We start from the raw sequence: 14,696 nt of genomic DNA, 5'->3' as shown, positions 1-14,696 counted from the left end.
TGAAGGAACAACAAACAATAATGGAGAAACATTGATACAATTCTGTGCAAATAATAATTTAATAATAATGAATTATTTTATCAGCATGAGAAACAGCATAAAATAACTTTTAGAAAAATAAGAGGACAGGACTCAATAATAGATTATATTATATGTATCAAAGTAATACACCCATCAGAAATAGATGTTAGAGTGTTAACATCAGCAGAAATTGGAAGTGATCATAATCCGTTAATATGTAAACTAAGACTTTATAAGAAATGGGTGAAAATAAAATATAAAGAAAACCAACACAATGCAGAAATAAAATTTAAAGTGGATTTATTAAAAGAAGAAAGTATAAAAACATTATACCACAATAGATTAAAACAAAAGTTTTAAGATAACCCATTAAGTAACAAACAACATGTAGCAGATAACTGGTAGATTTTTAAAATAAATTTAACTGAAATAGCAACAGAAGTATTAGGGATAAAAAAAGAATAACAAAATCAAGAAGATAGACTCCATGGTTTAATGAAGAAATAAAAATACTAACAAAAGAAAAGAAAGAAAATATCAAAAATATCTAAAAATGAAAGCAACAGATAATTGTAACGAATATAAAGAAATAAGAAATAAAGTTAATCAAAAGAAAATAGAAAGTAAAAATCAATTTTGGGAATCATATACAAAAGAACTTGAACATAATTTCTATAGTATACAGAAACAAATGTGTAGATTTATTAATACACAAAAGAAGGAAGAAGCAGGATATATCCCAATATTAAAAGTAGAAATAGAGGAATTAGAAAATTATTTTAAAAAACTTTATAACCAAACAGTTGAAACAAAAGTCGAACTAGGTAAACAAACAAATCAAGAAGAAATAAATACAGCAAAAACGAAAATTGAAAAACCAGAAATTGAAAATGCAATTAAAAAATTGAAAAATAGAAAATTACCAGGTCTAGATAATGTCTATAATGAATTATTAAAAAATGGTAAAGAGATTATAATTCAGAGTTTAAATATATTATACAACCAAATAATAAATACAAAAAAGATACTGGTAGAATGGAAGAAAAGTATATCAATATCAATATTTAAAAAAGGAGATAAAAAATACTTCATTAAAAGTATTAACAAGAATCCTAAATAATAAAATATCAAAGGAAATTAATCTATTAGATGAACAACAAGATTTTAAAGAAGATAGATCATGTACAGATGCAATATTCATAATCATACAATTGATAGAGAAAACAATAGAATACAAGAAGAAACCATATACATGCTTTATAGATCTGGAAAAAGCATTTGACAGAATATTAATTCAAGATGTAATAGAAATATTTCAGAGAAGAAAAGTAGCAGAAAATATAATACAAATAATTAAAGAAATATATGATAATAATAGTTGTATAATAAAAACACAAGGAAAAATAAGTAAAGAGATACAAATTAGTAATGACATTAGACAAGGAGCATCTGAGAAATGACTATGTAAGGGGAACGGTGAAAGTTACGAACTTAGGGGCAAACATACAGGAGGCAAGGTTGAGATGGTTTGGTCATGTGATGAGGAGGGAGGAAGAGTATGTGGGAAGAAAGGTCATGCAGATGGATGTCCAGGAGAAGAGGAAGCGCGGATGGCCAAAGAAGAGATGGAGGGAGATGTTGGAGGAGGACTTCAGGATGAAGAACTTGGATGTGGCTACAGACCAAGACAGTAAGTTGTGGAGGAGACTCACCACAAACAGTGACCCTACTTAAGTGGGAAAAGCTGCAGAAGAAGACGAAAATTAGACAAGGAGCCTCTTTAAGTTCAACAATATTCAATATAATAATGTATGAAATAACACAAAAAGTTAATAAAATACAGGATTGAAAATAAAAAAATAAAAAAAATAATAAGAACTACATGTTATGCAGATGATGTAATATTAATTGCAGAAAATAAAACTTAGCTAAAAATATTACTACATACATTTAATAAAGCAGCAAAATTGTATAATATAAAGATAACAAAAACTAAAACAAAATGTATGACAATATCAGAAGATGCAAATTAGAATTGGAAGGTACTATTATTGAACAAATAACGATTTACAACTATTTAGGTATACAACTGAACTGGGAAGGAAGGCCACATCTAGAAGTAAGAGAATTAGTTGCAAAAGCTGCAAGAATATCAGGATGCTTGAACGAAACAATATGGAAAAATAAATATCTTAGAGTAGAGACAAACACCAGAATTTATAAAACCTATTATCGGCCTATTATGCATATAATGCAGAAACGAGACCAGACACTAGGAAAAGTCGGCAAATGTTAAACACAAGTAAAATGAATATATTAAGAAAAATAGTAAATAAAACTATATTAGATAAAATAAAAAATACAGATATAAGAAAAGAGTGTGAAATACAAGCAATAAACAATTGGGTAGCAATCCGAAGAATAAAATGGATTGAACATGTGGAAAGAAGTGAAGAGACAATGATAAAACAAATCTACAGTTGGAAATTAAAAAATAAGAGGAAGACTTAGAAAAAGATTAGAAAAAGCCAGCAAAGGTTGGTCGACTGGTAGAGCCTCTGCTACTAATGACTCACTCAAAAAGTTAAGCAAGTTTGAGCGCGGTTAGTAGTTGGAAGGAAACCAATCCTTCGATGCTATTGGCATACTGTCCCTGGAGGAGGCTTTGGACTCCCTGGAGGTTTCACATAATAATAATAATAATAATAATAATAATTAAAAGATACTATTAAAGAAGATGAGGTCTTGGTTGCAACAGATACTACAACTAATGAGTGAAGGAGAGGAAAGAGAACAAGAAGTATAGCACAGTTTGAAATTCTGGTGGCATTTCTTTGGAAGCTACTGCTTCCCTATGTATGAAATAATGAACCCAATTCATATCCAGAGCTACTTCCTTGACCATAGAAACAACCCCACCATGCCTGCCTGTAAGGGCGTGAGCTCCATCCGAACAGAAGCCCATGAATAATTACATAATTATTCATTAGCTTCCCATGAATAATTCATGAGCACCCATGAATAATTATGTAATTATTGTGAGTGTGAAATATTTCTTCTCTAGTTGTTTGGGATGACAAAGTTCTACAAAACGGAATATCGTCATGAACGATGTTATCATGCGCATACGAGGGGGTATGAAACGTTCTTGGCGTAGTAGTGAAAAAACGAATTTATAATATCAAAATTATTTTTATTGTTCAACATAATCTTCCTTAAGACTAATACATTTATACCAGCAATTCTTCAGAGGCATTATTCCTCCCTGTAGTGGTTCGCAGTAAGATCTGCAAAATACCCCTCTACAGCTGCAATCACCTCTTGATTCGAAGAAAAATGCTGACCAGTGAGAAAGAGTATTTAATTTGGGAAGAGAAAGAAGTCAGAGGGAGCAAAATCTGGAGAACAGGGTGGATGTTCCAAAAATCCATAGTGCAGATCCTTTAATTTTACCACTGCCAAAACAGCTTTGTGGGCAGGTGCATTGTCCTGATGAAAGATGATTTTTTTCATCTGCATACAGGGTTTTTTCTCACGAATTTTTTCGTCTAGTCTCGTTAAGATCGGAATAATATTCCCCGGTTATTGTTTTACCCTTTTCAAGATAATTAATGAACAATATACCTTTAGCATCCAAAACACCAATGCCATGACCTTTCCTGCTGATGGAACCGACTTTGTCTTCTCTGGTGCTGACCAACCGGCTTCTGTCCACTGTTTTGTCTGCTGTTTGAATTCTGGTGCGTAATGGTGAATCCAAGTCTCATCCATAGTAAGAAATCGACGCACAAAATCAGTTTTGTTGTTGAGTTAAAACGCTCCAAGCACTTCAGGGATTTTCATGCGAGTGCGTTTTTGATCTGCTGTGAGCAAGCGCGGCATCCATCTTGCGCAAAGTTCTTCATGTAAAATATATCCTACACGTTCTTTTGAAATGCCTATAGTCTGAGCAATTTCTCGCATTTTGATCGCCGGTCTCCTAATATCATACCGTGCACTTGATCGATGATTTATGGTGTTGTTACACTTTTTGGACGCCCTTCACGTGGATCATCTTCAAGACTGGTACGACCATATTTAAATTAGGCAGCCCATTGATTAATTGTAAAAAACGAAGGAGAAGAGTGCCCATAAACTTTTATGAACTTCGAATGAATTTCCTTTTGCGATAACCCTTCTTTTACAAAGAATTTTATAACCGCACGATACTCTATTTTATCCATTTCAAGGGATACAGACAATGCTATGCAATTTCACATGAATGCTCATGATAGTTGTACCAACTTACAAAAGATAAAGAAAAATAAATCGTTCCGATAGTGTTACATCTATGGTCGAGTCGAGAACGTTTCAGATCACCCTCGTATTCAGGTAGTATATTAACTGAGCATCATTTGTAACATGAGAAGTCTCGTCTATTTGTAACGCATTATAAGGTCTCTTCTTAACTCTTTCGATGAGCTGACATTCTATGACACATCATATCATTAATTCTGTGACCGACAGTGCCATTTGAAAGAGGAATCAAATCAACATCTTTTAGTAACTTGTTGACAAACATAATTTTTAGCACATATTTTGTAGCTAGAAGTAATAAATTTTCCCCAATAGATTGCGGTATCACTGTTTTCGCTATGCGTAAACTTAAGAGATAGGATGCTTCCAGTGCCTTTCTAATTGAACGCATGGCCGAAACTGTATCTTTCCCATAATTTAATGTCCCTAAATGTTGTTTAAAGATTGGCTTATTTTTCACATCACAATCTTTAGTTTCTAAATTTCATCGAAGAGAAGAGCCTGTGTAGCTCAGTGGATGTGACGTTTGCACATCACGGCACTTGACCGCACGAAGGAAGACTTCTTGGTTTCGAATTTATTCGGTGACTAGAAGAAATTTTTCTAAGCCTTTTTTTGACCGGTTCCTAAGTTAGTCGATCTCTGGAACTGGCAAGCGGGTTTTTTCTCCCTGAAACTCAGGTTTTTCGTCCTGTAAACCCAAGAATATCGATTGTAGAACCCACATTATTTCAGACATTAAATACGAGTGTTAAGGTTAGGGACCACTAGATGGCGGCTGTTATTGAATCGTCTCTCTTCACTGCTTGCCACTTAATTAGTGAGAGCCTTGGGCCAGCTATCTCTGATGGAGTACCAGTGGAGATTGAACTGCCCACTCAGTCTCCAAAAGTTAGATAGGGCTAAAACCGCCGCCGCCTACTTCCTATACACGGGAATAAAAAGGAGTTAGCTAATTTTTTTTATGTCTTTGGAGTTTTGCAGGTTTCATGCAGTCATTCGACAACACTTCATAACGCACATTGAGGTTTCTGTTCACTTTCATTTCCACACCAAGTAAACCCGAATTCCAAAACAAATTGTTATATTTCCTACTGTATTTTTCTTTGGACTGCTTGTTTCTTGTACTTTAATAGTATCAGATTTACTCACTGTTACAACACGTGTATCACAATTAGGGTTAGCATCATCTGTTTCCTTTCCTTTTCTTTTCAATTTCCTAGTTCTAAGCCACTTTTACATTATTAAAAAAACGTGTCCGAAAAATACATAAATTCTGGGGTTAACTCACGACACACTTTGTCCAAGTATCAATTAGTACTTCTGAAGATATACTCAATCTTGGTTAAAGGAGGAAAACATTAAATAATAAAATCAATAAACTTGAAATGTGGATAACACGTTTACTTCAAATCTGACAAAACAGCAAGGGAAGGTGGCAACAATAAAACCATATTGATGTTCACTTCACCCCTCTTTTATTACTCGTCATTCTGCCGCTACAATAAATTGTAGTGGAAGAATGTTCATGGAATGAACATTCTGCTGCTATTTGTTGGTTTTTTAAGGATCCATTTTATTTCAATAATTTTTGCTTACTTATTCAATTTTAATTTGTTTTGTTAGGATAATTAAAAAATATATGTTTATTTAGTTAATTTAAGTCTGCCTGTGGACCACCCATCCCATCCTTGCAGGCCACCTGAGTTCATTGGCCCATATCTTGAGAAATACTGAAATAGAGTATACTTAGCAGTTTTTCTGATAAACTTCATTTCAGCTGTTTTAAATCTTTGTTTGTCTTTTTGTTTTATAGTCCAGATTACACTTCTGTTGGATCGTCCTTCCTAACTTTTGGTTAATTAATTGTAAGTTGATTACTAATCTAAATATATGGAAATTTCTATTATACTGCGCCACCCTAGATTCAGATTAGTCTATGCAAAATAGTAATCAAATATTAATTAACTTTAGCAGTCTAATGTTTATATATAGGCGGAATTTTACATTAACATTTGAGGTTCCCGCTAGGTCCGATAATTTTTTGAACGATGCAGTGGAAAAGAATCAGGCTAACAGCAAATTGAAATCAATATAACAAAACATTTAATGCAAGGTTATATAATATATACATAAGCATACTTTGGATACAAGATAATACAAAATTAGCTCAGTTCAACTAAACATAACATTCACTTAACTTTTGGTATTAAACACTGAGCTTCAACATCTAATTTCTCCTTAATAGACAAAGATAGTTCTAAAGTTCTTTACCACTAAAATTCACAGCAAATATTTTTACAATAGTATTCCTTATCTATCCCTTAGTCAGAAATCACATAGCTCAGTCAAGAGATAGCTATCACTTTAAGGGGGGGGGGGGGGAGACTATTAATATTCTAGCTTCGGCAAAATTCAGCATAAACACCACAGTTAATGTTTGGATTTTACAGAATGAGATAACTCTTATAACTTCACTCTAAAATGCTATAAAGTACAACTGTTCTTACCGGAATAAATTTTTGCACATATTATTCACTGAGGCACACTTAAAATTTAGATAATTATCACACTGGAGCTACACATTTCAAAAGTAATCTTGTTTAAATTAACTTAATCTTTAACTTCAGCACATCACAAATGCAGACACACTTGCACTAGAAAATTCACTTATTCCTCATATACTACTTTACAATAGAATCAGCTTTCATTTATCTTCCTTGAAAGCTCTGGAATACAACATTAACTTCAGAATTCCATATCAATATTCTGAGATGCCAATTTACATCTTGATCTTTCATAATCTGATCACAGCACTTAATTCTTTGTACTACAGCCTCTTATTTAACTCTGTGCTGCCAATAAATTATTTTCTCGTCTCTATTGTACTGTTCTCAGTGCCATTACTGTGCTGAGTGCTCCAATTGTACTCAGACCCTGGTTCCCTAGTTCTAGTGCTAACTCTGCTGACCCACTGCTCTTGTTTAACAACAACGTTACTGGCTTGCTGGGTGAAGCATAAAATGCTTTTTATTTTCCCCTTTATCTGTGTCGAGAAGCTTGATGGGGAGGGGATTGTGAGGCTTATGCTCGCACTTTGTGAACTATGGAGTTAGTTCTGTTCTGCTGAAAGCAGGATTGTCTTGGGTCTTTTATGTTTGTGATAGTCATGTTCACTATAACTGGAAGCTTGTCTGATTAGTGGGTTGGGATGAGAGTGTGCCTTGCTGAAGAACTTTTCCGCATGGTCATGAAGGAGAGAATGGATGTCAGGAGGGTTTCGGTTTCTCTGTGGATCTGCGTGTTTCTGACGAACCATGGGGCGTCCAAGATCATCCGCAGGCATTTGTTTTGTATCCTTTGTAGTTTCCAGATGTCAGATTTGGATGTGTGACTCCATGCCGGGGATGCATATGTGATTACTGGTCGTATTACCATCTGATATAGTAACAGCTTGTTGCGTTTATCCAATTTGCTGTTGCGATTGATCAGGGGATAGAGTTGGGCTATGGATCTGGATGTCTTTGTGCCTATGAGCTTGATATGGCTGTTGAAATTTAGCTTTTCATCTATCTATCTCTACTCCAAGGTATTTGGTTTCTGTCTGCTATGGTATATTTTTTCCGAGGAGTTGAATATCATCTTCGATGAAGGCTTTGCGTCTGGTGAATAGTATAGCTGAGCTTTTGACGAGGTTTACTTGTATCCTCCAGTCGGAGAACCATTTCTCTAGCTTTGTGATGGTATCCTGGAGACGAATGATCGCCAGGTGTGGGCGGAGAGATCTTGTCATTAGAGCTGTGTCGTCAGCATATAGGGCTGTGATGGTAGTCCTCAGGTTCTGTGGAATGTCAGCCACGTAGATTGTGAAAAGTAAAGGAGCGAATAGAGATCCCTGTGGTACTCCTGCCCAGGAATTGGCGCCTAGTTGAGATGGTGCCATTTATTTTTATCTGTATGGATCTGTCAGTGAGGTATGATTTTATTAGATGGGTAAGGTTTGTTGGAATGTTTGCCCTGAATGAGTTTGTAGAGTAATCATTGATGCCATACCTTATCAAAGGCCTTGGCAATATCCAGAAAAAACTGCAGCTGTGTGAAGGTTCCAATTGTATCCTTGAGTGATATGCTCCACTAGTCGCTGTATTTGTTGCACTATGCTGTGCATACAGCGGAAGCCATATTGTTCGTTTGGAATTATTCCTAATTGGTCTGATTTTTCTTGTAGTCTTGAAAGGATAAATTTTTCAGCAATCTTTCCTAGGTTGGAAAGCAGGCTTATTGGACGGTAACTTTGCGGGAGTTGTGGATTGTTTCCTGGCTTTTTTATTGGTATGATGTCGGCTGTTTTCCATGCAGTGGGGAAGTGTTGTATCCTCAGTATTGCATTGGTTATGTTAACTAGGTGTATAATAGCCTTTCTAGGAAGTAATTTGATGATTCTGTTAGTAATTCCATCTGGACCTGGAGCTTTTTTTTGTTGTTTAGATGTTTTATGATGTTGGTTATTTCAACTGGAGTAGTGGGGGTGATGTTGTCTGGTTTGTCTTTGGACTGTCTTAAGGTACGCTTGACCTGTTGGTGGACTTTATATATGTGGTTGATGTTTATATTTTCATATGATGGGCTGCATTGTTTTTCTAGGTTTTCTGCTATTGCTTCTGCTTTTTCTTTATCAGTGTGCGTCGTTCCATGAGCAGTTTGCATGGGGGGGGGGGGGGGTAGGGGTTGTGTTCGGTGCGCAGGATCTACAGAACTTTCCATATTGTGTGAGCTTCTGGGTTGAGTGATGATAGTTTATTGTTCCAATCCTTATTCCTGTGGATTTGAAGTGCTTTTCTGACTTGGTTGTTCAAGTTGTTCAGTGTTTTCTTGTACTGTGGGGCTCTTGTGTTGTGGTATCTTTTCCTGGCTTTGTTTTTTTTTTTGTTCTGATGATGGCCATGATGTTTTATGTGAGCCGACTGGTTGGGTGGGTGGTTGTGGTTTTCGTGACTGCTTCTAGTGCTTTTTTAATTTGGTTTGTTAGATTGCTTACTGCTTCATCTATTTCTTCTTTTTTGTAGATGATGGGTACAGGACCAATGTATTCTGGTAGGATTTTAGCTAGCCTATCCCATGATATGAAGGTGTGCTGGTGGGCCAGTTGGTCTTGCGTGCCAAGTTTGATCAGGATTGGGTTGTGGTCCGATGATAGTTCATTGATCGTCTCTAGTTTGTATTGATAACTGATGTTTCTAAGGATAGCTATGTCAAGCATATCTGATCTGCCATGAGGGCTGTAATGAGTGTGCTCAGTGGGTCCTGCTACCATAACTGAGTTAAGTGTTGAATAGTTGTGTAGTATGCGTCCACTTCTGTTGTTGGTGGTGCTGAACCATGCTGTGTGTTTGGCATTCAAGTCTCCTGCTATAATGGTGGAGTCTGTGGTGCCAAGGACTGCATCCAGGTCTGCTGTCAGTAGAGGGTTGCTTGGGGAGTTGTAGGCAGCAAATATCTTGAGTCTTCCAGCAAGTTTGTGTGGACTTGTCTTTCCTGTGGTCTCCAGGTTTGTAGTCTGTGGGTCGGATATGGCATTCTGGTGGAGGTACGGTTTGATGTAGATGGCAGTGCCTCCCCCTCTGGTGCTGAGTCTATCCGTTCGGTATGTTGTGTATCTTCTCACTTTTAGGTTGTTGGCAGGTCTTAGGTGGGTCTCATTGATCAGCATTATGTTGTGTCTTTGTGCGAATTTCTGTAGTTCTAGTGTCTTGTTGGTGAGGCTATTGGCAATCCAGGCTGCAATTAGAAGCGAGTTGGGTTTTACTTTTGTTTTATTCATAGTTGAGTGCTCTCAGTATGGAATGGGTTCCTTGCAGGAATCTCTTTGTGGAGGATGGAGTTGGGTTTGTTCTGCTGAATTCCTGCAGCATAGTGGCTAGCGAGGCAGTCAGTATTATTGTGATGTTGGAGCATATTTGATTGCTTTGCATTCTGTCCTTTGGGCGGGCTGCTTCTGCATAGGTCTTGGTGGAAGGTTGAGCCCTTTCCTGACTTTTATGGATAGGGTTTTGTTGGTTTGATGACTGTGCAGCAGAGATGGTTTGAGTGGTCCAGATCGGGGGAGGTTGGGCGGGTCTTGTAGTTCCGTGATTTCTGGGGTGGTGGTCGCATCCTTTGTAGTTTGCTGGGTGGGGACCTCCACAGTTGGCACATTTGGCTGGTGTGGTTCTTGGGTTTGTGAATGTAATGGTTTGATGTTTCTCACCACACTTCAGGCATCTGAATTCGGCTTTACACAGTCTCTGGGCATGGCCAAACTTTTGGCAACGATGGCATTGCCCTGCTGATGCCCTTTTCCTGAGTGGTTCTGTTGTTATCTTAAGTCCACAGACCGCAGTTATGTCATAAATTCGTCTTTGTGTGTTCTGGATCTCAACCAATACTAATGGCATCGGTTGTTTATAGGATCTGAACATCCGGCTGACAGATTGGAGTTAGGCCCTGTTGGGTAAGGTCTGTAGCGATCTCCTCAGAGGTAATGCCTTCAGTCACACCTCGCAGTACAACCTTTAGATTTCTTTCGCTGCTTAGTGCAAAGGTGTGGTACTGTAGTTTGTTGTTATCCATCATTTTTTTTATCCCTCTGTAGTCTGTGACTGTTGTTGGTTGAATTTCTACTCCTTCCTCGGTGTTTTTGGCCCAGGAGTATCCAATTTTATGTTTTCTCAGGTTTCTTGCAACTGTGGTCCATTTTTCCTTTTCACGGAGAATTACCGGGGGACCACTGCTCTTGTTTAACCTCGCTTTTCGTTTATATATTTTCACTCCGTTTTCCCACCAAAACTTGTTCTCACCGTCTAGCTCATATCAATTCCATCTCACATTCCATAACTCACGCACTACTACTACGCTCGCGCTTTCTATGTTTAACTGTCTCCAACAACAATTAGAGCAATACATAAGCATTACATAACATTATACCTTTATATACAGAAATTAAATAAAAGGATATTTTTCAACTCAATTAATTATGATGAACACAAATTCTTCTATTATCAATATAGGAATAATAATAATAATAATTATTATTATTATTATTTTAACGGTGTCTCCATGGAGTCAAAAGACTCATCGGGGGAGACCCGACATTGACACACTAACCATTATTTACACAATACCTGTCATACCTCTCCTTAAATTCATTCACAGTTGAAGCATTCACAACCAGTTCTGGCAAAGCATTCCACCCATTCACAACCCTCCAAGTAAAAAATCTAGTCCTAACACCCTTGTTAACCACACTCTTACACAATCTCCAGGGATGGCCCCTCGTTCTCTCACATCCTGCATTGGTCTTAAGAATATCATCAGTATCAATCCTGTAAAATGCCTTTAACAATTTAAATACCTCTATCATATCTCCTCTCCTACGTCTATCAGATAGTTTTTGGAGGTCACAGATCATCAATCTATCCTCATAGCGAACATCCCACAGACCTGCAACAATCTTTGTAACCCGCCTCTGAATCCTCTCTACCACTTCCGCATCACCAAGAAATCCTGGTGACCAGTCTGTGCACAATAGTCCCAATGCGGCCTTATTAATGCCTTATAGAGTGGAATAATAACTTCCCTATCCCTGCTTGTTAGTGTGTTCCTCAACAACCATGTAATTTGATGTGATGTATTGGCAATCTTAGCAATATGCCCTTTAAACTTAAGTTCTCTGTCCACAATAACTCCCAAGTCTCTTGTCTCATTAACTTCCTGCAGTTCAGTTCCGTTAATATAGTAAACAGCATGCGATGTCATCCTCCCGAAGTGCATCACCTTACACTTAGCCACGTTGAACTGACAGCCATTTATCTCAGTCCATAGCGTCAGCCTATTTAAGTCATCCTGTAAAATATCGACATCATTTGAATTGATTATCGCTCTTCCCAATTTTGCATCATCAGCAAACAAGTGGATATTTCCATTCAAGGTATTTCCAATATCATTGATGTAAAATTAAACAATAGAGGACCAAGAACTGAGCCCTGAGGTACACCACTAGTCACTTGCCTTTTCCTGGACTCAGCTCCTCCGTAAACCACTCTTTGATATCTGTCCGCCAGCCATCCTTTAATCCATATCACCATCTTCGGATCCAAACCCATTTGCTCTAATTTATGTAACAGCGTTCCATGTGGAATCCTGTCAAAAGCCTTTGCAAAGTCAAGCAGTATCACTGAGTAAGGATTTTCTTTATCCAACTCCACTGTTACTTTAAATTTTTTAATTAAAACTTTTTAATTAAAACAATCTGAACGTTATTTTTATGCAGAGTCCTTTCTATTATTAATACATATCCTAGATTAAATAATTAAATAAAAAACTCAAAGATAATTATATGAATAATAGTTTATAATAAGAGATTTACATTAAATAATATCTACAAATGTAGCCTTTGATATGGTGGATCATGTTGGATTCTGAAGGGAGTATTAATAATTTTAATTTCTCTTCATTCAGAATCCAACACTTCCATACAATAGGACTGGTAGGGCTAATGTATTGTATACTTTTAGCCTTGTTTGTTTTTGTACTAGGTTTGGTTCAAATATAGAGTTAATTACATCTGTTATTTTTAAATATTTTGCAATTTTTACGTTTATATATTTTTCATTTTCATATGTAATCATACATCCTAGGTTGTTAAATGAACTCAACTGTTTCTAAAATCTTGTTATTGTTATCTATTACTATTTTCGTTCTTACTGGATCATGGCCTTCAAAGGACATGATTTTTCTTTAGATTTTTTTTATTTTTCTGTTGATATTATCATTTCCCTAATCTTTGGCTATCTCATTTATATTTAACATACCTTTCTGTAAGTTGTTATTATTATTTGACACCTCCACGGAGTCCAAAGACTCATCGAGGGAGGGCACCTACTCTACAACTCTCCGCGTCCACCTTTCAACCTCATCCACCAACGCCATCTACCGTCCACCAACCACCACTAGTCTTCTCACAGACAACACAAACATCCATGCTCACAGCGAAATTCGGACCCGCAGAATTTGTAATTATTATTCGGCCATCGGCATAAAGGAGAGTGTTTAAATTCACAGTAGGAGAAAGTTTAATACCTTGATGGAAATTTTTAGTCCATTTTATTATTATTTCATTTAGATAAATATTAAAAAGTGTTGCTGAAAGGGGACATTTCTGTCAGACTCCTTGGTTTATCTCTCGTGTATATGATAGCTCATAATTTAATCTTATTTATATTTGATTATTTTAATATATACATATGATAGCTTTTGGAATATTATTTGGTATTTGTCTTTCTTTTAATATGTCAAATAAAATGCTTCTTTTATTGAGTATAATTCTCCATGAATCTATCAAGTCTATTATATTTTTAAATATCTTCTCTTTTATCTGATTATATTCAGCTAGGGTTTCTAAATTGATGGAAACTTTTATTCCATATCATTATTATTTCATTTAGATAAATATTAAAAATAGTTATTGATCATATAGTAGCAGCTTAGAATGTAGAATAGTGTAAGAGAAATGAGTGGAAGCATAGTGCTATTTGGATCTTTCATTTGTCAAGGATGTAAAATCTAAAGAGATGCTGAAAATGCGTTCGAGAGGTGGAACAATCCGAGTGACAAGTTAAAATAAATGATTTTTGGAGTAATGTAAATGAGGTAGCACCAAATTTGAATGTTACTGATTACAGACAGGGATCGAAAAAGGGCTAAGCATAAACATTACTTTTTTGAACCGATATTATTATTATTATTATTATTATTATTATTATTATTATTATTATTATTATTATTATTATTATTATTATTATTATTATTCTGTGACACCTCCAGGGAGTCCAAAGACTCATTGAGGGAGAGTGTGCCAAAGCATCGAACAATTGAGCCATCCAACTACTAACCGCGTTCATACTTGCTTAACTTTTCAATAATCTTTTTATGTTAGAATATGATTATTAATTTTGCTGAGCCATTAGTAGTAGAGGCTCTACCAATCGACCAACCTTTATAATAGAAAGCTGAGAATAAGGGGATTGATTATGAATGCATGATAGCAAGGACGTGTAGGAGGGGAGCTTGTGTATGTTGATCTATGTACTTTTTTACTTTGTGTGTGTGTGTGAGAGAGAGAGAGAGAGAGAGTTGTCAGGTTACTGAGGATGATTGGCATCTGAGCCAGGGTGGTAAAGTTGGGCAGATTGCCATCGGATGGAGGAGAGTTTCTCAAGGCAGGGAAACGAGAATCAGTTGGTGGGTTTCCAAGTTTTGGCTGTTAGGTGGATTATGTAGATAGGCTGAAGGAATGGTTTTACAATGTAGTTGGGTTACAGATTTGGTGTGAGGAACTGGAA

This window comes from Typopeltis vanoorti, chromosome 5 (assembly GCF_054136105.1).
Source record: "Typopeltis vanoorti isolate ZY-2024b chromosome 5, IOZ_Tvanoo_1.0, whole genome shotgun sequence".
NCBI classification, from domain to species: Eukaryota; Metazoa; Arthropoda; class Arachnida; order Uropygi; family Thelyphonidae; genus Typopeltis; species Typopeltis vanoorti.
Note: the sequence above shows the minus strand (reverse complement) of the source record.